Source organism: Rhipicephalus sanguineus, chromosome 9 (genome assembly GCF_013339695.2).
Source record: "Rhipicephalus sanguineus isolate Rsan-2018 chromosome 9, BIME_Rsan_1.4, whole genome shotgun sequence".
Lineage (NCBI taxonomy): Eukaryota > Metazoa > Arthropoda > Arachnida > Ixodida > Ixodidae > Rhipicephalus > Rhipicephalus sanguineus.
In genome coordinates, this window is record NC_051184.2 from 4,345,633 (window position 1) to 4,371,665 (window position 26,033).

The window sequence follows — 26,033 nt, forward strand, 5'->3', positions numbered from 1 at the left end:
GGGTTCGTGTGATTGATTTGAAGAGGGCGCGCCGCACGCGTTGGCTGTTGGCCTGCGGATGAGTGCCTCTGGTCGAGGTCTTCTCAGACCTCTGGGCGGAACGTGAGTTGCAGGTATAATCAGAAACAGCGGCAATTTGAGGGTCACGCGCACAACGCTGTTGGCGAGCAGATTGGTGACCTGCCGTTTTGAGCTCTCATTTGTTTGGTCCATCGTTTCTTCCGTGTTGTTACTCCTGGTGTCGATGTCTACGCCACTCCGTGGCGTTGATGACGCATAAGAGAGCTCGTCCTCAAAGTTTCTAAAGTTTGCGTATCTGGAGTCTGAGCTCCGTTCATGCATGCTCATGCGTGTGTTTGCATGCGTGCTTGTATGAATACACACATGGAATGTATGTGTAGGTTACGTCATCATATTATTTTTCGCGTCACTCGTGTTGAAGCCGCCGACGGTCACTTTTCGCGTTTGATGAGGCATCGCAGGCTTTCGCCTTAATATGAAAAGCAGGCACATTTTTGTCTTAGGTGTGCGCTTGTCAAACATGCAAGTGATGGGCCAATTAGTCCAACAACACATTTTAATGATGAACTATTTTGTCCTTTCACTAGCACCTGTCCGCCGCGGTGGTATCGGTTACGGTGCTCGGCTGCTGACCCGAAGGTCGCGGGTTCGATCCCGGCCGCGGCGGTCGCATTTCGATGGAGGCGAAATGGTAGAGGCCCGTGTGCTTAGATTTAGGTGCACGTTAAAGAACCCCAGATGGTCGAAATTTCCGGAGCCCTCCACTACGGCGTCTCTCATAATCATATCGTGGTTTTGGAACGTAAAACCCCAGATATTATTATTATTTCACTAGCACCCGCTACTGTGGTACAGTGGTTGTGATGCTCGACTGCTGACCCGAAGATCGTGACATCGAATCCCGGCCGCGGCGGCCGCGCTTCGATGGAGATGAAATGCTAGATATCCGTGTGCTTAGATTTAGGTGCCCGTAAAGTACCCCAGGTAATCAAAATTTCCTGAGCACTCCACTACGGCGTCCCTCATAATCATATCGTGGTTTTGGAACGTAAAACCCCAACAATTATTATTATCCTCTCACTAGCGTTAGGTCAGACGGAGTCTCGAACCGCGTATCGTTCTTGCGAAATGCACAAAGCGTTGCTCCATGCTAAAACCAGACCAAGGGTGCCGTAATTTGCAGGTACACGTTCTGCACTGCGCTCTCGCCGAGGGTTTGAGCGAGACCTTTTCCATTCCACATGATACTGTCTGGGAAAAAAAACATCCAGGCGCTGAAAGCAGCCCTCGTGGAAACATTCGATCACGTTTCTGTCTTTGCCTTTTTTTCCCTGATGACCGTGAGGCCTAGAGCGGATCTTCCCTCGTAATGCCCTCTTTCTACGTCATCGATTTTCGATTGGCGAACACTGGTTTCGGGTTTCCGTCTTCCCGCTTCAAAAGACCTTCCCCACTCATCGCTTCCCTCGCACGGCCTTTATTTTGCATTCTGAAGAACGTGCGGCGAAGAATGCGCCTTCCGCACGCCGCTCTTTGGTTTTCAAATTTCGAAAATATCGGCCGCAAGAGGTTTCTTTGGCCTACGTTCGGTTATCTGGCATCCGTCTCTGCATTTCCGATCGTTAGCTTGCGATTGCAGTCGATCGTAACCTTAGAATAAATATAAACTACGCCCTCTACCGTCGCTGTCGCACAATAAGAGAATTCGCACAGATGCTCTGTCCAGTCCAAGTGGTCCAATCTCATTTGTTCATTTTTGGCGACGTCGAGCACATATGGCTTTCACAGTAAGAGCTTGTGCAGGGGATAGTTGGATCATAATGGATGATAAAAAAGTTCAGAAAGACGGCAGACGTCTGTGTCATTGCTGTTTGCCATCTTTTAACACAAAAGTGTTTTATGTCAGGGTCCACCAAGATTTTCATGATGTATTTCCGTCACGGAAATATGTCAGCAAAATGAATGCCATCAAATGGCAAAGAAAAAAACGATCACAAAAAGTACCGTTGACAGGAGTCGAACCCATGACCTCTCGGTCCGCGACGATGGCTGGCGGGCGCTTAGCCCACTGAGCTACCGCCAAGCACATAACGGAGGCTACATGAACGCGCCTTTTATCTTTCGCACTTTCCTCTCGCAGTGCTCTTGCATGGATCGGTGGAGAGACAGTTGATTTCAATCGCTACACTCTTTCGTCTTGGCTCGGTGATCGTTGTTTCGCGCTCGTACGAAGGCTCGGCACTATACTGACACGAGTTCTTGCAGGCTTGACCGGCGATCACTGCTGCTAAAAGGCGAGAAGAATGGACGGTGATTGATTGTTCCTAAGGGGGGAGGCCGCCTTCTCAGAGAGCTAGTCGTCGAGGCAGATGCCAGAAAGATTGCGGGGTCAAGAAGGACGGGGCTGAGACAAAAGGAACGCCGTGAGACCACCGCCGAGACAGAGGTCGAGAAGAGAAGGCGGAGAGCGCGCGTGTCCGTGGAGAGAAAAATTGTATTAGCGGCGTGAAACGATCGAGCTCGGCTCGCTAGAAAAGTTTCTCGCTGCGAGTGAAGATAAATTCTTGTCGTTTGTCTTGGGCGCTCATTATCGCCTTGAACGAGAGTGCCAAGTGTCTACGGATGGAAGGAGTGGAAGCGTGACAGAGTAAAAGACGTTAAATGGGCGATTCGTTTTCCTGCGCGTATCGCATAGTTTCGAATTTAAGATTGTAGCAAGGCGAATGGATGGCGCTGGTAAAGGCATTTCGCTCGCTAAAGTGTGTGACAGTACAGTGTACTGTTGTCGGTTATAACCTATGAATGAATGCAAGCTCCACTCACAGGTATTGCCTTCTCGTGCTAAAAGTATTTGCACTCAGAGTAAAGTTTATTTAGAGTAAAGATGCAAAAAAGTATCTTCACGTGATGACGCGCCAGATGACGCCATCATAACGTCACAGATTGCCATATTTGTGACGTCATCATGACGCCACCACATGACATTATTGCTTGTTTAAAGGTGGGTAGATCACTGAGGCAGTGCAAAACCACGTTAGGTGTGGAAAGTTAGGTGCGGTGGGTGGCGGGGCAGGACCAATACATCGACTGAGGAGAGAAGGAAGATAGCTTTCGCCTTCGAGTCGTCTTGAATGCTTCTTACCCACGGCAGCAGAAAATCGTAGCGCTGATGGCGACGCGCAGCGGTGGAGGAAGCTTTTACTGCAGAAAAAGTGGGACAGATTCTTCCCATTATCACTTAGGGGTTAAATAAAACTCTATTCATATATCGCCTTTGCACAATGTGGCTACAAATGTGGCGCTCAAATTGGACAGCATGCAGGGGTGGAAGCGCTGCGCCATTTGCGCCACGCTGCGGCAATCCGCTTCTGCTGTGCCATCCTGCTCCAAAACGCATTATTGCGCAGAAACTGCTCCCAAGCGGTCTTTGGTGCACGGCCTCCGCGATGGGCTCCAGTGCGCTTCCGGAACCGATCACCGAGGCTACGTTTGGTGCCTTTATGTTCCGCTGTCATCCGTGTCATGGCACGCCTATGCGAGCTTATATCATCATCACATCACTTGGCGCGCTCTCGTGACGTTGTCGAAGGCACAAAAAAGCTAGCGAGCCTGTACAGGAGCTAGCTACAAGAAAGTGAGTTGTGCGGCCATATTTCGATTGTGACGCCGGCGGCAACGGAGTTTTCTGGCGCGCTGCGCGCACGAGGCGGTTGCGGTTATCGTGGCCTGGGATTGCGAACATGAACAAAAGTAACTGCGTTGACGCTTCATAATTGTCGAAAAGGTTCTATTTACTGCGAATACTTCATTTGATGTAAAACCATGAGGATAGTGCGAGCAGCCGCCGCGGACGTAAACGCGCGACCATTATTTAGAAACTTTGCATTAAGGAAACCGCTGTATAGCTGAGTGTGTAATGTGGATTTTGTGTCATAAGCCTTCATGAGAAAGAAAAAAAATGTTTTATCTGTTTGCGGTCAGTGAAGCCACTACCAACCGCGAAACCACTCACAGGGCCTCGGTCCGTGCAAGTCGGTTGGACCATTTCCGAAACTCATTTTTTTTTTTTTTTGGCGAATTCCACTGGTCGAGCCGGAGCAAGTTTTCTTGCTCCGCGTTCGAGAATCTGCGTTCGACTGGTCGATTCGGAGCAAGTTCGCGTTTTCCACTGGCAGATTCGGAGCAACCCACTCTGCGACGGAGCGTTCCGAGTTGCTCCGTCTTACAGAGGCTGTGTTCCAATTCTGGACAGCATCGTAGACAGTCTACGCTGACAGCTTAGAAGACAGCATCGAGGTCATGTTGTCCGACAAATGGAACGCGTCTTGAAGACGTCTACGCGACGTGATGCCACCTAGCGTCGAGAAGAGAAAGCTAAGAAAAACAAACGTAAATGTTCTTTTTTTAGCCTCTTTCGTGTTCAAACCTATGAAAAAATTAACGTAGCTTACATTGAGCGCCCGGAAAAGCGCCTACTGGTGTACAGACGACCATACCGGCGAGATCCGAGCTGCGCGAGCATTGCGCTGAGCCGCCATCTTGTTTGGACAGCAAAGTAGCCTGCATCGTTTTTGTCTTTCTCGAAGCTGTCTATTTTGCCGGCTACGTGAGAATTGGAATGGGACTTAAGATGGCCGCTGTCCACTTAGCTGTCTATTAAGCAGTCTACGGTGAGTATTGGAACACACCCAGAGCTGGATTTCGCCGGAACTCCGGCAACGCGGTGCACTTCCGGTACAGTCGAGCAACTCGGTTGTTTTCAGCGTGTTTAAGGCGGGGTCTGATCACCTTGTGCACTTCTTTACATTCCTGAAATGGCGTTGTTTGACTCTGCTGGGCGAGCTTCTGGTTTGATTCTTGCTCTGAGCGATAGCGAGAGCACGAGTTCCAACAGTAGTAGCAGCAGCGATGAAGATGAACCGTACGTGCTCTACGAAATGATGTTTAAAGAAATGTTCCCTGACCCACTGTGTGCACGCCTGAAGATCATCGGCTACATCGAAGAAGAGATTTCCATGTGCTCGTCCACATTTGTCAGCGCAACATAAGAAAATGGCAGGCCTGCTTTACGCCACTGCGGGGCCGAAATGCACGGCCGAAAAACGCACAGAGCGGAAGCAGAAATAGTTCCCGGAGCCAATTTACGTCACGTATGCATAAACAACTTCCGGAGCGACCTCACGCGGAGCATTCACGTGTTCCACTGGCAGATTTGGCTTGGTACAATCCGAGTGCTCGCTCCAGGATTTCGGCGGCCGCTCCGGATCGCCCAGTGGAATTCGCCATTAGTGAAAGCGTGCCTCTCCATGTGCAGAATTTGTTGCATTGCACACAAGCCCTTAGACGTTATAAATGCAGCATGTAAACGCGCTCGTGCAGGGACGAGCTTAGTATCGCTAGTGAGATCGGTCGCGTTGTTCGATTTTGGCTCGTCAGAACCTGCGCTCGGCTCGTGGTCGAGTACGCTGTAGCTCGTACCATCCGCAGCACTACATGACATGCCGCTCGCCGCCGTTCCTGCGTGTGGTTTGGCTCATGAGGTGGCGAGTGAAGAAATATACAAAAAAAAAAAAGAACAAGATAGACACTTGGAACGTTTATTACTGAAAAGACAAATGTCAGGTAGTACGAAAACAGAACCACGGGATACAAATTGTGCGATTGCGACATCTAGTATCATCGCATCTCAAGTACCGTATTTGCGTGCATATAAGCGACACCAATAATTGACAAATCTTGGAAGGGAGCTTGAAGGGAGAAGGTCGAACCGCATCGCGCAATTTTTGGCGCGATTTACGCGCGTTTGGAGGGACGCGCGTGTTTTTTGACGAACGCCTTCGCGAAATCGCGCTGTTGCGTCCTGAATGGCTTGATTTCATGCGCGACTGACGCGTGGTTGGAGGGTCGCGCGCGTCCTTTTGACGAACGCCATCTCAAAATCGCGCCGCCGCGTCTTCCTCCTCGAAGTAGAAAAGAAAACGCTTGGCGCGGCACATCGCCCGCTCGTCCGACAAACGGAGTTTAGGGTGCAGACACGTGCTTCTTTTGTTTCTCCCAATGCCTCCAGACGGCGCTGACCTCCGCGCATTTCGAAGGAACTTTTTGAAGCCGGCGTAGGCTTTTCACGAAAATGTAGCAACCCGGCAAACGCGGTGCGAAAAGACCGCTGATGAAAAACGTTCATTATCTTTAATGTTTTCCATTTGTCAGTCTAGTCAAGTGTAGCTATTAAGAACATCGCTTATCTCATTTTCCTGAGTCATTGCTCTATCACAGCTGTGATGTTTTGATAACACGTACGCGTGTGTGTGCGCGTATATATATATATATATATATATATATATATATATATATATATATATATATATATATATATATATATATATATATATATATATATATATATATAGCCTGATCTCTTATCGAGGTAACTTCTCATTTCATGTTGCCACCTTTCATTGTTGCCTGAGTGTGAACGCATAACCGTCGTTGTTGCCTGTATAGCAACTGAAGTGTTGCGTTGATAGTACGTGGATGAAGGAGGAAGGAAAGAGTTAGGAGGGAGCATGGCGCAATGCGAAAGAAAGAAGGAAAGAAAGAAAGAAAGACAGAAGAAAGACAAAGTAGTACGCCAAGCACATGTGCTTGGCGTACTACCCCCTGGCTACGTGTGCACACGTAGCCAGGGGGTGGCCCACACGGGCTCGGTGGGCGACCCCCTGGCTACGCCACTGGGACCCAATGTGTTGGGTCCCCAATTTTAAAACTCGCTATTAGAGAGCTTTAGAATTGGGAATTCAGGAGAGTGGGTCCCCAAGCTGCGTTGGTTAGGCTGCTCTCTTGTAAAAATGTGTACAAAAATGTTTCTTGAAGGAATGGGCGCTGATGTCTGCTCTGCAGAAGGACTCCGTCGATCTATCAGGAATAACAAAAAACAATAGCTCGAGCTCTCACTCTTAGCTGTGGAAAGCTTTGAAAGATAACATATGAGTGCGGAATCGCCGTGGTTTGCACAGAGCCCAAGGCAAAGCAGCCCAAAGCGCAACTCAATGCGCATGCGTCAAACGCTAGCTTCTTAGTTGCGCACGTTATATTTCAAAAATACCAGCGTGCGTAGAAATAAACACAAGGCCTGGGGAGGACAAAAGTCACACGTTCCCTTCTGTACTTGCCTAACGCGACTGTATTGACACGCCCCCCCCCCCCCCTCCCCCGCCTCCTGAAAGCTTTGTTTTCTCAACGTGGATCCAGGAGACGTGCACTGTCTTCTGGATCGGAGGCATGGGAAGGTTTCTGCTAATCACATGGTATTGCAGTGCCTTCGGTATAGGCCCACCTTTGACCAAACGACGACATAATGTGACGTCATGACGACATCATAGGGTGACGTCATCACCTATCGATTTTTCACATCCGTCGTGTTGACGCTGACGGTGATTTTTTGCGTTTTATACGGCATCTAAGGCTTTCGCCTTAAAACTTTTACTCGAAACCAATGGCTCGTGGGTTCCTCATTTGCGGAAGGCGACGACGGTTAGTGTGGCCATGGTACGGAATTTTAAAACTGCGCTTACTTTGAGAATGCATGCAGCAATAAAGGGTTAAAAGTTAAACACAGCGAGAACGACAACGCGGAGCCTGCTATAGGGCCCACAGCCTGCCTTCGTCCTTCAACTTCGAGCATATAGAGTTCTCACACGTTCGCCGTGTAGGCGCTTTCGGCTTCTTTTATCGCCACGTGATGAATTAACCGCCGAGCTAGGCCTAGCAACGTATCGGCGCCGAAATCAGCGTTTATCTAAAGCCCGCTTCATCGCGTAGAGGGCGCCACCGGCGCAACGATAAGAAGGCCATCTAGCGGACGTCGCTGGAAAAGGATCGACGCGAGATCGCCATTGCTTAACGCTGGGTTTTCTTTCTTCATTGATTTATTTCGTCGCTTTCCTTTTCTTTTTTTTCGGCCAGCAGCCAACTCGTGTAGAGAAAGAACACGTCCCTGAGGCGACCAAAGCGCTGAATAGGTGAACCAAACAAAAAAGCACGCGTAAAGGAGAGCCGATTTGGCGTTCAATCGCTCTTTTCCCGTTCCACTTGCTCCCAATGCTGTCGGTGTTTTATCTTCTTTCCATCCCTCAATACGTTGAATGCGGGTCTTCTTCGATCGTTTGCATTTCTCCTCCACCTTCACTCTCTGCATATCTTCTCTCCCAGTGTTGCCTTTTCACGCGAGCCTATTCTCGCTGTTATTCGCCCTTCGTCGCCTCATAGCTTTTCGCAGTCGCTGGGCCCCTTCTTACCTATACCCGCTATCGCTTTCTCGCTAGCGTGCTAACCTCATGACTTTTTTTCTTTTTTCGAAAGGTATCGATCACATCGTGGCTGCGCCGTGCAAGGTTTCTCCGTCCTGTGTTCTTTTTTTCTTTTATTCTCGCTTCTTTGTGCCTGAGGATGAACTATAGTCGGTTACAACCGAAGTGCAAATGTAAGCTTTGCCCACAGCCGTTGCTGTCCCACCCAATTGCGTTTGCTCATTTCCATGACGTCAAGCACCTTTCGCCAATCCCAGGTAGGTGATTTTCTTATGCACACGCATGTTCGTATCACTGGTTTCGGTCGAGAAACACGAGAGAGAGAGAGACACTACTTTATTCATCCCATTTTAAGGGAAAGGGGCTGCGAGAACGCGAGGGATACTACTCGCGGTGGGCCTCCTCTACCACCTCAGCCCACCTCAAAATCGCCTCCTGAAGTGCGGGGTTTTAGCTGCGCATGGCAGCCTCCCACAGCTCCTGACTACATAAATGTTTACGAAGCCTGGTGGGGGGGGGGGGGGTGATTTTTACACTGCCACATAATGTGGTTTAGGTCCGCTCTCCTCGCAGAACAAAACTTGCAGTCAGAATTAGGGTACATTCCCGGGTAACTTTTCTAGCGTAAGGCAACGTTACTAGAACAAACTCAGTTTAAAAGCTCCGCCGGAGAGGCGGTCCGCGTGGCGGTCGTGAGAACTAGTGGCGCTGCAGTCACGTCTAGCTCCCGCGGTTGGCGCTTGTTGTGATCGGCGCCGCCGATGTACGAGCGCACGTGGGTTACAGCGACGTCTGCGTTTTGTTCGCTCGTCATTTTTGCGACTGTTCTTGACCAGGCTTAGCGTCTTGTACGAAGACATGTGCATGATGTACGAAGCGTAACGAGGGCGAACAGATTCACGGTGCGGTATGCTGACTTGCTTTGCGCCGGGCTGCAAGAGCGGCTACCGCAACGACGACTCCGCTTCACGACACTTCTTCGGACCTCCAAAAGACCCTACGCCATTCAAACTTTGCATCGCAAAGATAGGAAGGTTACTGCGAAATGCAAGGTCTGTGGCGTTCATTTTGAGAGTGACGACATTGTAAAGCACTATCGTCGTCTCCTTGCGGGACAAGAAGTTTTGATACCACGTGGAAAGTGGCAACTCGCGCCCGGTGCCGTGCCGCGCTTGTTCCCAGCACTTCCACCCCATATTTCAAAGTCAAAATGTTCGGGGTTTAGGCGCAAATCCCCCCCCGAAACCACACGGCGTCCCGCGAAAGCCCAGAGCCCAGTTTGGAGGAGCCGTCAGATATGGAACAGTAAAACGAAAGGCAGGCGATTACCTATATACGCTACCGAGACTGAGAGTTGCATCACACTGACATTCGGTCAGTTGTCAGCTGTCGCTATGCCTTCAAAGCAGTGGATTTTCGAGAGATTTTACGACGAGGTATCGAACAAGATGTGCGGAATATTTTACACTCGCCGGCTCATGAACGGGCTGCTCAGCGCAAAAATTTGACATGGTACACATAGAAAAGATGAGAACCAGCGCTGGTCCTCGTCTTTTTCTATGTGTACCGTGTCAAATTTTTTGCGCTGAGCAGTTTAATAATGGAATACCAACTAGCCCAATCCCACACTTTGCTTCGGGAACGGATACTTACTTGTGCAAAAGATGATTGTAGTTGACGAGCAGTTTAGCTGCGTAGTGAACGGCTACAGCACGAAACGCAAACGGCTGTCGTACAGTGTAAGAAGTGCTGCTGGCATGGAACATCTGCTCGGTGAAGTTGAAAAAGTGAAGTTGAATACTGACGACCCTTCTAGCGACAGAATACGCGCGAATAACTGCTCGGTGCTCACATCACGGCCGATCTATTTAAATTGTTTAAGGCACCGTATAAGGATGCGACGTAGAAAGATGAGACATCGAAAATACAACTATCCGCTGAAAATATTGCTCAGAGACGACATCTATTCGATTTAATCGCACACTGAGATTTCATTTACCAAGTTCTCGTAAAATTTTCTGATTTTGGGTCGGTATCCCTTAAACCGTCGCGAAAACGTGTCTTGTAAACATTGAAAAGCATTGGTGATGTTTTTCGAGAAAGTTTTTTTCAATAAATTGTAGACAAAATGAGTACAGTTTTTTTAGAACGTTTTTGTATCTCGAGTAAGTACGCTTCTTTGTACACTATAAAGGCTTTTACAAACGTGTTGGGTTGTTCTTGGTATAGATAAAACAGCAGCGGCTAAAATGGTAGTGGTAGTTATAAAAATTGCTCTGAAAACCCTCATTCTCTTAGAAACTCCTATGCTTGGAAGTTAAGCGCAATGTAGACAGCTCAAATATTGTCACAGGGTCGTGACGTCGACGAATGCAGCAGTCAGCAGGTCCGAGATGAAACTCTTTATTTGGCCGAACTAGTGGCCGGGAAACTGAAAATCAAACTACAGCAATACACTGATAGCGGCGAACAGAGCGTCGACCGTCGATCAACTGACAAGCGGTCTAGCGCGTCGGCTTTTATACAGGCGCTATCGAACTTTCCAGCGCTATCGCTGGTGGCGGCGTTATCTCTCGACAAAGCTGGAACATTCGCGTGCGGCGCGCAATCTTACCGAAACGATCTACTACAATCGCGAAGCTTCTCGAACACTGCTTCGCGGAAAGCGTCGAGCGTTGATAACCGTCCTTGCTGGTCAAACCCGAATACATCAAAATAAAACAAGAAGTGGGCGTGGCAATATAGATCGAACATCGATTCTTAGCCAATCAATGAAGAACGCACGTGGGCCAATGCATACAGACGACCTTATGCATATCCACCTTATTAGTACAATAAGAAAGTTGCCGCACAATTACCACGAGCAACTGCGCGGCGGACCGCAGCGTCATGCCGTGGCAGCAGACGACGCGCCGATAGTGGCGCAAGACGGAACTGCAGCGCCGCTAGTTCTCGCGACCGCCGTTCGGACCACCCTCCTCCGCTTGCGGAAATACGGAGCTTTGAAACTGAGTTTGTTCTAGTAACGTTGGCGTAAGGCAGAGGAGAGAAAAGTGCGGGTTTGAAGTTAACGGCATAGAACCTCGCGTGTGCGTGAGGACCGACACGGTAGAGATGGGAGGGTTTGGCGACCTAAGCGGTAATGCCCGAAAACGTCGTGGTATGTAACCAATATTTCTTCAGAGGTAAATGCTGAAGGGAGATTGGCTTCTGAAGCGTCCCCTAGCATATATAGCTTGCGCTACCTCCTGAAACATTGCGGCTACGATTCTCACATTATTTCTCGGGGAAACGTAGTATTTCAAGTAGGGACGACGAGCTTTTAACCAGTAACATGCGTAGTAATTACATTAGCAGGGCGATAAGTGCCTATGGTTACAACTGAAACCACGTATAGCACGACTCTCCGGCACAGATGAATAGCAGGCGCGGCTCAGTTTTGGGGTCGGAGCTTGCATGTATTCTTAGGTTTCAACGGACCATATATGTTTTAGTTTGATTCTCCTTTACCCTTTCCCTCTGTTTTGCATATCTCCACATTGTACCCTTTTCCTCTTTTTCAACGGCGAGGGATTGGAGAGGAGGAAAGGAGCCATCGGCAACGCGCAGTGAAAGGGAGCCACCGCCGCTGCCGCCGATTGTTCTCGAGTTGCCATCCGCCTTTTACAGCTTGAAGCAACAGCTCCACCGCTACGCCGGCAGCAGCAAAAGAACACTAAGCCTTTCTTTCTATGGAGGTCAATATGTGCTCTTCCCTCCGCTTCTGCGCCATTCAGCCAGTTTGTGTCGCGATCCACCTTAATTCTCCGCGTCTCTCTCTTTCGCTCCATTTCTGGGAGTTGCGGTCGTTTCTTTTCATTCACACTATCGGTTTATTCGTCGACCCGTTCGGACCATAAACGACACGCCAGGCATTAGTTGCTATATACTCGTCTTCCTTACAGACACTTTCTCCTGTTCCCACTTTGTTTGTTTGCGTGCTTGTTTGTTGTTCGATTGTTTTCCTTTTTCAGTTTTCGTTTTGCCCCTGTCTCTTTCGACGCGTGTTCTCGCTAGTTCGCCCCCGTTTTCTCGGTTGCGTCGCTCCATTCAGAGCAGCGGCGCAGTTTCTCCGAAACAATAGCATTTAGCAAAGCTCTGGCCCGGCGGCCGGCTTGTATAGTTGTGTATCGCTTCTGTTATGCGTGGGTGTTGTCCGAGAAAAGTACACAATGACTCTTTCTCTCTCTTCTTTCGGTATCAACGACGGCGACAGAGCCGCTATTGCGAATCCTATTGTTAAGGTGTCAGCGCCATTGTGCCGACGACTCCGGGGGAATGCGGAGGGGGGGGGGGGCAGCGTTGTCCGGTGCCCCGCAGTTCTAGCAACGGCTTTGTTTTTCTTGTTGCTGTGCGCGATGAAATCCGGTGCTTCTTTCGAACTAACAGTGTTATAAGCAAAGGGTTGGGACCGGGCATTTCGTTGGAACGCACCCCTCTTCCATCCTGTCCTGTGCCGTACCCGCACGTGTAACGTGGCGTTTTTTTTTTTCTTCTTTTTTTGCGGTTGCCGCCTCTGTCGCTAAAAGCGTACGCGTCCAGCGCGCCGTCGTTGTCGCGTCGTCTATATCGCTGGGCGCCATCGGTTGACGGATGACTGTGACCTGAATACACGTTGTTGCGTGGCGCTAGCCCCCTTCGCGAGGCCAGCCACATAATTACACTGGTGTTGCACCGCCACTGCTGCCGCTGCTGTTGCTTAAGCGAGAGTTGATGACTGCTTCTGATGATTGGATCGTTAACGCGGTGTTTCTGTACCGCTTGATTATACAGAAAAGGAGAGGGAACGCTTTTGTCTCTAGGCGCACTGGCCTGTGATTGTGTGTCCCCCTGATGACGTCACGTGTACGGCTTCTTTCAAATGAGTACCGTGAAAGATGGCAGTTAGTCATTGTTGCAGCGGTTGTTGGGCCGTTTTCGCAATGGACGAATGGGACGATCGTATATTAATACTTCGCCCTTTCACCGAAGTTTGTATATTGAAGTATGTGTTTCGCTGGAAACTCTACTTTACGGCCAACATTGTGTACGGATTCAGAGAATTTCCAGATCATATCAGTGTTCGCGAACTTATATGTATTCCGCACTTTGGGGCAGCTTTTGTCACGAGAGTCTTGTCTCTGTGAAACCCTATATATCAAATAACGTTATATTTCGACATTCGTGGTGCCCGTTGGAATTGAAGTACAGGTTCACTGCTATACCGCGAGGGAGCGGTGCGTTTAATCTTTTCATCTTATATATTCACATGACAGAAACGGAAGCGGAATGATCGTTGCCGACGCTGGGTTACAAAACAGCGGTTTTATATTAACAAGGATATATATGCGAGCGTAGGTCCTGGATCAATGAATGCATGCTGTTGCGATGGGATGCAGCGTCGTGGTGAGCCTCCATGTTAAAGGAAGCCCTTCAGAACGCAGAATCTGATACCGATCTCTACAGGGAAGACCGACCGCTGTAATGTAATTCATCACGGCACCCCAGCTTACAGAAGCAAAGTGAAGATAAACGACCACACTTCAACACATCAAAGGTAGCCCAGTTCTTTCTTATACCCTTGAAACCCTGGGACACGGCGTCAGTTAATAACAGTTGTCTTCTGCACGAATTTGTGTAAATATTTCTCTAGAATTTCATTTTTGTAGTTCATAAAGCTACCGGTTTAATATGTGTAGGCCACTTGTCATCTCCCTTCAATATCTGCGACCGAGTTGCCGGGCAACAACTCCATTGAATGTATAAGCACGAACGGTGTACTTCCCTGGTCCACAACTCCGTCCCCTCCCTCTACAAACCTTTCTTTTATTTTCTTTTTTTAATTTTTAGCGAGTTCCTGCGCAGCATTTCTACGACTACATGGTGAAGCTTATTTGGAAGCTTAACTTGAATGTCTTGGAGCCCCTGCTTCTAAAATTTTCGTTCAGTATATGAATCACAAACGTGCAACCGTCGTTTAGAGGAACGTTTATTTATAGCCAGAAAACTGGAGACGTTAACATTCTCTTGATTTCAACAGCAGAATTTCTTTTTTTTTTGTGTGTGTGTCTCCGTCTTATTTGGCGACGTACGTCTAGACGAAATTTTTGTTTGAACACTTAAATGCCGCAGTCTCAGAAACCACAACTGTACTTTACAGGTGGCTTTTTGCTAGTGTAGTGTTTGCTCCGGGTTATGCACTGAATCCATTCCACTTTTAGTCAGTGAGCTTCTGCATGCATGCGCTTTACGCGTTGTAAAACATGCAGCCCTGCAGCGATATCACACGAAAAAGCCAATTCTACCACAAACTTCCCTTTACTCCCACCATCGCTCGATATTCTCCCGGACGACGCGCAGTCATTTCGCGTCGTGCACGACCGAGCAAAACGCGGCGCGCTCCCTATCCGGAACGTCGTCATCATCCCGCCATTGCCTTTGACAACGTTCTCACTTCCCATTCCAACGCTCGCTGTCAAGTAGCTATATGGGCGACCACACATACACACGCGCAGTCTCGTGATCAAGCTGCAGGGAGTGCGGCGGTCGACGTCCATATTCGTCGTTCAAGCGTGCTACGCGCGAGCACTGCACACACGTACACACACACGCACCGATTCTCTCGTATACTACGCTCTCCAAGAAGCGACACCGCCCGCAACCGAGAGCCTCGATCGCTGGTCCCCCTCCTCAAAAACCCAAACATCACGGCTAGGAATGTCGATTTTCCAATATTGAGTCGTCATGTCGTTCGCGGCGCCCCGCTGGTTTCTCTCTCTTTCATCCACGACGCAGAAGACGCCGTCTCCTTAGTCCTTCGGTTGACCACATATCTGGACTTGGAACCTCTATATAGACAGTCGCGCATACGACCCATACCGCCACGCGAACGGCAGTGATTCTCTGTATTACGCTATGTAGATGCCACTTTCTCTGTAGTTTCGCCGAGTCATTCCTTCGATACCACGTTATTCCTCACACCCCCTCCACCTCTTCATTCTTGCTCTTCTACATTTCTATTTCATCCTCACATCGTCTCTTTCCCTCTCTCTCTCTCTCTGCGTCGTCAACGTCTCTATCGCAGTCTCAACCGTGAAGAACGGAACAGAATTTAGTGCTTCGCTGCTCTCGCGGTCCTTCAGCGGTATGTGCAGTACCAGCCATCTCTCGGTAAGCGGGTGGCTCGTCCTGTTTGGGACTCGATGCTTCGCTGGCTTTCTCGTTTCCGACGTATAGCAGTCTCTAGCCTTTTCTAGGAGACAAAACCCGCTACTGTAATATATATATACATATGTAATATGCGCTCGCGGGTATCTCTTCAGAAGCGCTTGTCTCTTCAGAAAGTCAGGCGGCGCAGCCTGATCCTTTGACGGGCGCACGACCCATCTTCTTCGCTGTGGGGAAAGAAAGAAAGAAAGAAAGAAAGAAAGAAAGAAAGAAAGAAAGAAAGAAGGAAAGAAAGAAAAAGAAAGAAAGAAAGAAAGAAAGAAAGAAAGAAAGAAAGAAAGATGGCAAGCTTGGCTTTGGTGGCGGCGGTCACTTTGGTCGGGCTCCATTGCATATGCAGATGTACGGGAGCTGGACAGAAGAAAGCCAGAGGACCACGGATAAAGCGGTAGCAGCGCCGCCAACGGCGAGGACTTCCCACGTCGCGTTCCGTTGCCTCGGCTGCTTATGTGGATTCTTTCGTAGACGAGCGCGTATAAGCGCGTTGTTCGCACTCTGGATTAGGCTTTCTTTATCCTGGAGTTTTTAGGTTTGTTTCGAAAAAAGAAAAGGACTGAGAAGAAATCCGAGGGCAGAAGATACCGGAATTTTTTCTCGGACAAGTGGTTTCAAGAGCGCGGAGACAACTCGTAGCTTGCACGTGAATTCATGGGCGCAGCTTCTTAAAGGGGTGGTGCCATCAAATTTCGAGGCTATAACAAGCCTGTTGTGGGTTTCCTCTGTATGCAAGGACATTCCACACGAAGGGTCGGACACAGCAAACGTTTAGAATATATTTTAATTCACTTCCAAAGTGTACCTAAATGCTCATTCTCCCGATCGAAACCCATCGCTAGCGCGCCAACAGTGACGTAGATCTGTAGGATGGGCAACGAAAGTTGTAGTGACGTCACACCAAATCTGCTGTAGTAACGTGAGTGACCTCCGGACCTCCGCCACCTCCGCAACGTACGTACCGGCTGTAATGAACTAGAATACATTCTAGTTCACTGTAGTACCGGCAAAGCATCGGTTGCTACATCACTCCCCGAGTTTCGATCGCTTCCTGGCTATGTGCGTCACAGCCTTGTGTGGTCACGTGACCACGCTTCCTACACTTCTACGTCATTGCCCAACCTCGGCGCCCAGAAACCGAAACCGAAAGTTGTCCAAATCAAAAGGCAATATTAAGTTATTTAGCGAGAATACATGAATCTTGGTGCGTGCATCATGCTTCCTGTAGCTATAGGAAACGCTTACAGCAAGGAATGCGCAAGCCACAAATTTGGTGGCACCACCCCTTTAATGTACTGGTACTCCAACATGGCGGCTGTTATGACGTCATGGCAGCATAATCGTGTGGCGGTTAACCTGCAACAATATGATAACGACGCGGCCAGAACGTCGAATGGTCAGAACTGCAAAACGAAAGAACGTCCATGCCATGTACTAATATAATAACATTGACCTGACATCAAAAGCTTCGCGTCCCACCATGGCGGTGCTCCAACATGGCGGTTTCAGGGACGTCAACGTAAGTCATCTATAGTCTGCGTCGAGGTTCGAACGAAAGAGTGCGGCAGCGAAGTGTGACCGAATATGTATAACTCTCAAATGCCTATCATTACTGCAGGGGCCTAAAATGTGAAGGAATTTCATTACAATGCTTTGGTTCCCCTTTGTTTAATATAGGTGGCCAGACGTTAACACCTACAGAATTCCGGGGGACGTCACTGACAGTTCACTTTCGGAAAACGCGTAACGAATCCGCGCGGCATTAATAATAATAATAATAATAATAATAATAATAATAATAATAATAATAATAATAATAATAATAATAATAATAATAATAATAATAATAATAATGTGGTTTGCAAGCACGCACGCTTCGAATCGTTCACCATCCAGTTCTTTACAAGCGGTCGTATAGGGTACGTCTCACGAAGCACAGAATATGCTTTACAGTTTCCGTTACGTCACAAGTGTTGCCGTGGAGTGGGCTGCCAATCGAAATCTGTAGATATGTATTCTATTGAGTGTCAGTGAATGAGTAAAAGTTGTATTTGTGGGGAGCAGCTGAGCCTGCAAGGTGAAGCCCTTAGTCCGGAACCCCGTAGGTAGCAGACCGCCTCTTCACGGTCGACCAGGCGTTGCTGACAGAAACTTCTCTTTTAAGGCGAAAGCCTTAGATGACTCGTCAAACGCGAAAACTGACCATCGGCGTCAGCACGAGGGATGCAAGCAAGTCATAATCACGTGATGACGTCACCGTGAGGCCACAGATTGTTGAAATTTGTGACGTCTTGTCGTGTCATCATGGTGTCACTATGCCGTCACGTAACGCGACGTCACATGGTGACGTCATCACATGACGTCGTTTGGTCAAACTTGGGCCGATCCCAGAGGCCCTACGAAACCTCGTGAGGTGCTCACAGCCTGCAATGCCTGCGATCCCGGAGGCATCGCAAAACCACGTTAGCTGCAGACAGCTTTCGTGGGGGATCAATGCAATCGACTGAGAATGAAAAGAAGAGGATGGCTTTCGCCTTGTAGTCGTCTTAGGTGAATGCGTTAGGGACCGCGTGAGTTTTCTAAGGGCTCTGTTTTCGCCATTATTTACGGCATCTTGTATCCGAGTGAATACCGGACATAGTTCTCTTCTTCGAGTGTCAAGAGAGGACGCCGCAGCGCTCTGTTGGCTACCGCGGCCGAGCGGGAACGCGTTGGCCGTTTCGGGGGGGGGGGGGGGGAGGCGTCGTCGTCGTCGTCGGTGGCGGTCCTCCCTGTCGCAGCGATCCGTGGGTGCGCGCACAGATTGCTTGTTCGGCGTCTTTCAGTGTCACGATCGTGTCTCTGTCGTGACAGGCCACCCGTCTCTCTTTTCTCTTTGCGTTTTCTTCTTCTTTTCTTTCGCGTGCGCGTCACTCTCTTTATGGTCGCGTCATAGGTGGCGCTGTCCTCCCGCGTCATCTCTCGGCACTGTGGCGCCGTGTCATACATTCCCCGTATTTTGTGCTGCTTCCGCGGTATACTTGCTGATGCCGAAGCTACTGCCTCTCCTCCTGTTTCCGGAACTGTCGTGGTGCCATAGACTCGCGGAAGCCGACTATATCTTCGGATGATGCCTCCGAGCCGCGTCGTTGTGTGAAGGAATGTCACTTTCTTTCTCTCTCTCTCTCTCTCTCTTTCTCTCTCTCTCTCTCTCTCTTTCTTTCTTTCTTTCTTTCTTTCTTTCTTTCTCTCTCTCTCTCTCTTTCTTTCTTTCTTTCTTTCTTTCTTTCTTTCTTTCTTTTTATTCTGCGCAGAGTCACATTCTTCCATACCACCGTGACCGCTGAATCTCGCAGTACACGTTAGTTCGAAGGTTCTGGGTTCAGATTCCACCGTCAGAAAGTGTGATATTTCTGTCCGCTTTCATTCATTTCAATATGCGTTATTATTACTACACTACAGTTAAAGACAACAGTTAAGAGTATCTATACTTTCCTTGTTGGATTAATTTGGTTGTGTCTAGCAGAGAAGCGAGGCCTTCGAAAAACTTCTTCCTTCGAGCGGTAAACGTTAATCACATTTATGGTTGCTCACTTTACGTGCTTATAAAGATGGATGCCGACTTTCTGTAGACTGGCTGGTATTGCGAGACAATTATGGCGTTTGAAAGCGCTCTTTTGGGCGCCCTAGTGTGACCACACAGCACAAGAGACAGACTATCAGTGGAACGTTCTTTTCATTCCCTATCCCCCAGCGCTGAGTAGCAAGCTAGTCTAAGAGCGTTCTCATTTTCCAGTTTTTCACATAAAACATAATATTTATTTACACAATCGAATGCTGCGTGACGCAGTCAAAAAGCCACCATCGGCTTGACAAAAGCTGTGCTTCATTAAGGCGTGAACCATGTATACTGTATGTGTCATGGGGACGTGACCTTGAATGAAAAGCCGATGTGAGGAAATTGAAAAAAAAAAAATGATCACGTGACATATAGGGGAGCGAAAGCCATACAAAAAGCGAGTGAAAGCATGACTGCGCATCAAAGCAAATATATTCAATAGCTAGTTATTTAGCGACAGTTATTTAATGAAGGTAATTAGTTGAAGCTAGTTAGTGAAATGTGAAAGGTGAACTATACGATAATAAGGCAAATTAAATTCAATTGAGTTAATTAGTGAAAGTAACGTTTGCGATAGTTCATTAGTTAATGTGGGTCGCCGATACAAAGCGCACGGTAAATTATCTACACCGATTAGCCTTCGCCTTCAAGTGTTCGGGTTTTACCTACATGCCAAAACCACGATGTGATTACAAGAGACGCCGTAGTGGAAGGCTCCGGAAATTTCGACCACCTGGTGTTCTTATACCGTGTACCTAAATCTAAGTACAGTGGACTCTAGCGTGACGCCTCCACTGAAATGCGGCCGCCGCGGTCGGGATTCAATCCCGCGACATTCAGGTCAAGAGTAGAGCACCATAACCAGAAGACCACGGCGGCAGGGGCCTTCAAGTGTTTGGTGAAATCATAAGGGATCCTGTCGGGCTTGTTTTTTGTTTTTTTTTTTACAAGAATCTCATATCTGTGCTCTCGTCATCACACTTCATCGCTATTGTCTCCATTGCCCTCTGCTGAGTAGCAGACCAGATCAATTTTGATCCTATAGCTCTCCAAACTGTTTGAATATATAGGCTTGTTATCCCATCCGAGTGCACCATCGTCTGTAACTCGGCGCCAGGAAGCAATGCTTTTAAATGTTCGCTGGTGTATAACAAGACGAAAGTATTGGAAGAGCTACACTGGATAAGTTGCATGGACCTTATGAAGAGCCTTGAGGCTTTGCCAGTGACAACGTGAAAGGCGATCGCGGTATATGCGACAGCAATCAACAGCTTCGTTTATATGCGTTTCGCGGCGCCGCAGCCGGTCAGGAAGTGCCATTGAAAAACCGGTCGCGCTGCTCCACTTTGTGCGATTACGGGGAGAGGAAGACAGCACGTCTTAAGGACTCCACCGATAGAGCGAAGTAGCGTGTTGGGGTGTAGCTCAGATGGTAGAGCGCTCGCTTAGCATGCGAGAGGTACTGGGATCGATACCCAGCACCTCCAGAGCTCTGTTTTTTTTACTATCTATATCCTCTTTCTTTCTTTTTCTTTTTTTTTTTTTGCGAGCACCCGCTACGCTAGAATCGGTAATATTAACTTGTAAGTAAAAAAAAAGAATGTATATTATCGCCCTGTTGCTTTTCCAACACTTTGGTCGTTGTCTTCTAAGAGGATACACGTCATCACATCTTTTGTTGCAAACAGACAAGGAAAAGATTTAGGTGCACGTTAAAGAACCCCAGGTGGTCGAAATTTCCGGAGTCCTACACTACGGCGTCTCATAACCATATCTTTGTTTTGGAACGTTAAACCCCACGTATTATTATTATTATTATATTAAACAGTCGAGGCGCGAGAGTCACGTGATCAGATTTCAGCCGGGCTCCGATGTCAATTTGATAGCGCTCCGGGTTGGAGTGCAGTGCTCTGAAAGAACCAGACGAATGTATTCAGAGCGCTCGATTTCAACTAGCCGAACGTGACGCGCGTCGCCAGACCGCTCTGGAGCGCTCGTAAGACGACCAGTCGAATGTACCATAAAACATTGACAGAGCTTTTGGTCTTTCGTATGGCAGCCATATTTCGTGGAGCTGCGAGCGTCTCTCACTGCAAACTTTCTGGGCACTTGGTGATCCTATCTACTGTCCGCTAGCGGCCGGCACTGCCGCAAATGGACCGCATCTTTTCGCCTGTCAAAGGGGAAGCGTAGGACAGGCGCATTGTTATTGCTGGCAAACACGCCACGAGATTTGTGTGGCTCCCGCTTGGCCGATGTCGAGGAGGAAGATCGTGTCGTGCTTCTCGCGGCCTGCAGGTGGCTCTTTAGGGTCCCTTCTTCCCTTCCTTTAACACAAATGTTGATGCCGAAAACTTAATGGGACAGCATTTTTGAGTGAAACAAGAGGGCTCTTTAACGATGCAATAAAAAGTAACGCACACGAGTTCCGCATGTCATCTCGTCCTCGTGCTGTTCAAAAGTATCGTGTCTTCGCCAAAATATTAAGGCGAAAGCTTTAGATGCCTCACCAAACGCGAAAATTGACCGTCGGCGGCAAGACGAGTGATGCAAAAAATCAACATCACGTGGTGACGTCATCATAACACGTCATCATGGCGTCAAAGGTTGCCAAGTTTTGTGATGTCATCATACCGTCACTATGAAATCGCATACCGTGACGTCACATGATGTCGTTATCGCATGACACCGTGGCTTGGTCAAAGGTGAGCCGATCACGGACGCAGTGCAAAACCACGTTAGGTGCAGAAAGCTTTCGGAATGTGGCGGGGAGGATCAATAGAATAGATCGACTGAGAAGGAGATGGTGCTCGAGTGGTCTACGACAAATGCGTAACCCGTGTAACTTTTGTTACGTGAGGTGAAACACAGAAGGGACTATAGTATTTACACTGTATTTAGACTAGCAGGCTTGGCGGAGGTTGAGATGGACACTGTCCCGCCATCGCGCAGACACGCTGTCTTCCTCGCGACATTCGGCTGCGCACATTGTCTTCAGCATGTTTCGTAATAGTATACACACGGAGACTAAGCTTCCGTCCCGTCGTACTTAAACATCAGAACGGTACGGTTGAGACGTTGGGCATGGCGTACACCTCTCCACAATTTGTGAGACTGTCCACGTCATCAGGCATATGGATGAGACTGGTGACGTGGAGAGTGTAGTCACTAATTTTGGCAGCGTAAGACTTCGTGGTCGTGGCTGAGATCTTATAGGTGACATTAGAAACTTGTCAGACGTGCGATATGCAGCTCTCGTCCCTTCTCTGATGTCCCATATTCATAGCGTCATACACTTATCTCACCCGCTCTGTGTTTGTATAACAGAATATGACATAAGGGCCCCCTTCACAACTCCTACGCGAGTTACGGGGCCCTGCCTTTATAACATAACTGGTGTGTCATCTTCATGTGAATAATAAAGTTTTTTGATTGATTGATTGATTGATTGATTGATTGATTGATTGATTGATTGATTGATTGATTGATTGATTGATTGATTGATTGATTGAAGAGGAGCGGAGTTTCTTACAGATGCCAAAATTTCTTCGAGTTGAAATTCACAACAACACAAGTCAACAGGCGTGAACACAACTGAACAAGTGTGCCGTTGCGGGGGCTTATCTTGCAGCCGCAGTTCTGGTTCTCTCGACTAACTTGCAAGTGGGTGCGTGTGAGTTCTTCAGCATGGTCTGGATGGGTGGTGCCATTTCGCGTATAAGCACCAGAAAGGCAAAATCAAGCTTTAATTTGCTGTGCCTCTGCATTCGACAGCAAGATTTGCCAATATATGTCACTGTAACATACGTTATAAGGGTATACTGTCCAGCACATAAGTAACAAAGAATGCAACGTGGTCGTGACGAAGCTGCTATGGTGCGAGTGTTCACTTTGGCGATTTGATTACAACTTTGAAAGAAACCACGAAAGGTCTCTATTTGTATTGCTAGGAAGTTCCTGCGTTCAGTGCCACTTCACTGTCTTCAATTACGTTGTACATTTACTTACTATTCATTCTGATGTAACAACTTCGAAATTTCGAATGCGCGCGCCTAATGAAGGAGTCCGTCGTCATGCGACCGTCGTGGCATTTAAATTCCAGCATTCTTTCCTCACAGTCGCTGCTCAATTGTTTCATGGACACCGCGAGCGTTGGCTCGTAACGCTGAAACAAACAGATTAAGTGAGGACAAAAGAAAACGCGAGATAACGGTTTATTTGCAAGCACATAGCGCTTCGCATTCGTAATCGCTGGGAGAGGCGCTATGTAGCGGCTAATTTAGCGGCTTGGATTGGCTTGCGAGAACAGCGTCGCGAATGCCGCTTAGCGCGGTTGCCGCGAAAATGCGACACGCCACTTACAGTGTGTGCGGGCGCCGTTAAAACTGCGCTTGCTCGCGCGGCTCTCGCCCACCGCGAATAGTACAGTCCCACGTGCGAGGGGGCCCTCATTTCGCCAAACGCTAGATTGCGAGCAATGAAGGAGCGGTATCGTAAACGGTGGCAGCAACAGCAGCGCCTCCTCGCGAGCGAGCATATCAAGGAAAACAATGAGGCATTTGGACTGTAAGAGGAAGCGCTGCAGCGCCTTTTGGTGTCTCAGCTCTAAACGCGTGGCCGCGCTCGTACGCCAGGCATAACCTCGACCGCGCATGTGCGAAAGATTCCGGGAGCGACCGCTATAGAGAGCGCCTCCGTCGTTTCCGGGCTCGCGCGGTATACTTTACTGTGGGAATGCGGCTGGCGGTCTGTAAGACTCTGTATGCTAGAATGCGGGGAACCAGGAAACACTTTTTGTGAATGAGAAGATGGCCTCCTTCATTGTTAGAGATGCTTACGTGTGTATGCTTCTGCCTCTTGCTTTGCTTATACCGTGTTTGCTCCGCGAATGTCCGCGTGTCATTAATGACGGAATTCCGACGTTTAACGTTCAATCCGAGCAAGAAGCGTCGCGTTAGAGATGTCTTGGTGAGGACTAGCTGGTTTATCTTTTCTACTAAACTAAAACGTGGCAACTGTGACGTGGTCACACTGGGAAACAAGCACAGATGACCAAGCGCTTCATCTGAGCTGTTTATATGTTTGTGTCCTTGCTTACTCACGCTGTTTGAGCTAGAGATAACTTGTAATCGTGCTGTTATAGAACAAAACTGTGGTTCTTTTTTGTTCGCGTTTCTCTAAAGCAGAGTAATGCGACTTCAGCGGCAATGCTAGCTGAGCCGTGTTAGTATGTGAATCCCGCCTTTGACTCAGCGCTGTCTGAATTTTTTTTTAAAAATAATAATCTTCCTACGCAATATTAACTTAAGCAAAGTCTGCTGAGCATAACAGTTGGAATGTTAAAAGAAATTTACGAGTTTATTAGCTGCCCTTCGTGACCCGTATATGCAACCGCAACGTAGGCCCGAACTGAATCGGTAGTTGGTCAGTTGTTCACTTGCCCAGCTCTGTGCACATTAAAAAAAAAAAAAAAAAAGGTAGGTCTCTGGATTCATTATGGCTTCTTGGCAGATCATTCTTTTTTATTTCGTTTTTACATAGTTTCGGAATACTAAATACACACATCAAGTGAATATGCGGCAGCGTATTTCTGAGAATAGCAGGAATTGTTGGAACTTCATCGTTGTGTCTGATACTGTCAAAATGTAGTATTCGAGTCGATGCCTCAAATTACCATAAATTGCCGAGTTGAAACACAGGCAAAAAGCTTTGTCTCCTCGGGTAGCAGCAATGCTGCCTCACTTGTTTGGCTCGAACCTCTGTGATAGAACGCCCGACTATTCGCGAGACAACGCAGTATCTACGTTCTTTCGTCGCCCTGAAGTTTCCAGGTGGCGCTACTGTAGCACGCCAACCCCTCGCGATCACGTGATACGATGATAGCGCTCCGTACGTAAAACGCATCACACGCGAATCCGCGCGTCTTCGACGAACGCTCACGCAAACGGGACGTGACAGAAGCTTCTCGTAAAACCAAGCGCAGTGTGTATACGTGCACGCACGCGGCCTGTTGTTTCGAATCGCGGATGCGTCGCGCGTGCACTACACAACACCGCCAACCACTCTTGAGACGTTGCATGCTCGCATGCACGCAGGTATATATGCACGAGCGCTCGCGCGAGCAATTACACAGACGGCCCGCCCTCCTCGTTCCCCCCGTATTGCGCAGCGCATTTTCTTTGAGACGCGCGCTTCCCTTGCGTACGCAGCAGCACTGCCACGGTGCATACGCAGGGAGAAGTGTCGTTTCGCTCGTAATGGGCCAACTCTCCGGAGATTACGCAATTAAGGGAGCCCGAATCCTTTTTGTCAGTCTTCAACGCTCGGTTAAGATCACCTACACACGCTGCTTTCCGTGCTTCTATACATACCTTCCTCGCTCTTCCACCCTCCCTGCCACCTCAGCGCTTATGTTGCCAAATCGTCGTGTTCCTCCCGGCGTTCAGCCCTTTTCTTTCGTTTTGTTTCTGTTTGTTGCTCGTATTCATTGTCGGGTGTTTCGCAAAGACACCCGCGTGTAAGGGTGCGAGACGCGCTCACGTAGTGTATACCTCGGGCGGAGCGTTCCTGCGTGCCATCGCGCTTAATTGTCGAAAGCCTCAAAGTGTTTCTCCTTCCTCTCTGCGCGCCGTTTAACTTCAGCGTGGTAATGTGGGAGAAGAAGATGAGGGAGGAAAAGGCCAGGCGAGGTTTTTTTTTTTTTTTTGAGACTTGAATATGTCACTATACTGCATTGGTGCACGTTGGTCTGTCCGGAAAGTAGTAAGACATATCCTGAAAAAAAAAAAAAAACGAAAATATTCACAACAAATGGTGCACACCACTTGTTTTTGCTATTTTTGACGACTAGGGACTAAGAAAGAGCA